A 1,675-nucleotide genomic window follows, 5' to 3' on the forward strand; every position below is an offset into this window, starting at 1 on the left:
AGAGTAAAGAAGGAATGGAAGGCTAGCGAGGGAATTATAACAGGGGTTAGAGATAAGCAAGGGAAAGAAGTTCATGACGGCATAGTGGTAGAGGAGTTAAAATGAAGACAGTGAAGATAGGAGAGATTATTTGCAGGTTTATGATAGTATACAATAGGGGCGGAATGAAAAGGATTAAGGAACGGGTCGAAGACTTGCTAGGCGAAAAGGAGGAGAGTATGGTTGTACTAGAAGGGGATTTTAATAACTAAATTGGGAGGGAAGGGGACCTGTATAGGCAGGGAGAAAATCTCGATAGAAGATCATAGGAGATACGGAAGGAGATAAAAAAGAAGATAATGAAGATGAAACCGTGTAAGGCAGCAAGATTGGATGCGGTAGAGGACAAAGCTTTTATGTTTATATTGCAAGGAGCAACGGAAGAGGCTAAATTGGTTAGTGAAAAAAGTATGAAGGAGGAGAGATTTCCAAGACGGAATGGTGTTGGAGGATAGGCCGCGGAAGTATTTCGAGGGGTAAAGAATTTTTCCGAAATTGCTGTCGGGCTAGGAGGGAAGGAGCACTATCAACATATTTACTTCTTGCAGCATGTGGTGGAGAGGGAATCAGCTGGGATAGGTTCGAAAGTATACGCGTTCTTTGCGGATCTAAAAAACGCATTACTTGCGGTGGATAGAGGCAGGTTGCGGGAAGAGTTTCCGCTCAGACCAACGTTTCTTACCATTTCGATCGTGGATATGAAAGGTAAGCTAGTGGCCGAAGTGGTAGCAGGAGTTAGGGTAAGAGGGGTTAGGATATAATCACTAGCATTTCAGGATGTATAGTGCTGCTAACAGAGAGCGAGGAGGATTTAGATTAGATGATTAAAAGGTAGGAAAGATACCTGTATAAGAATAGCTTAGAGTTAAATGCATAAACGCTCATGGTGTTGGGGTTTGGGAAAGAAGATGAATGGGATAAGGGGGATAAGAAGAGGTGGAAGGGTGAGGTTAAACAAGAGGAAACAAGAGGAAACATGAGGTGAAAAAGTTTGTGTACCAGGGCTTTCTGTTTTGAAGGAATGAGGGAGTGGATCTTTATATAAAAGAGAGAGTGTGAAGAGCAAATGTTGTAATGAGGTAGGAGTGGTGGCTAGGAAAAAAGTTCGCCGCAGATGATTTTGGAAGAAGGATAAAATTGTTCGAATCGCTATTGATGAGTATCTTATTTTATGGAGTGGAGGTGTGGGGGTAAAAGCAGAGTGAGGAGATACATAGGGTACAGGAGAGGTATGTAAAGTGCACACTAGGGTTGACAAGAAATATGCCTAACTATATTTTCAGGAGGGCGACAGGAAGAACCAGTTTAGGGATTATAACTCCTAGAAACACCTCCTCCAAACACTGTTTGGAGGAGTGAGGTAATTTCGAAGATGGAGAGGATGAGAAGGAAGGAGGAAGATGATTAGAGAAGAAAATAATGTAAATAATTGATAAGTATTAGGTATTAGTCGCGGCAGCAGTTTGGCAATGCGAGGAAAAGCGAGAAAGTAAGTTCAGGCGTACGTGGCGAGATGAGGAGAAGCCAGGAAGCCATGGCTGTAAGAGCGAGCGGTCATAGAGATAAGGTGGGGATAGATGTTTGTTTTTAAAAATTATTTGTAAGACACTTCTTTAAAAAATGTAAGTGAAAGCAA

Source organism: Belonocnema kinseyi, chromosome 7 (genome assembly GCF_010883055.1).
Source record: "Belonocnema kinseyi isolate 2016_QV_RU_SX_M_011 chromosome 7, B_treatae_v1, whole genome shotgun sequence".
NCBI lineage: Eukaryota > Metazoa > Arthropoda > Insecta > Hymenoptera > Cynipidae > Belonocnema > Belonocnema kinseyi.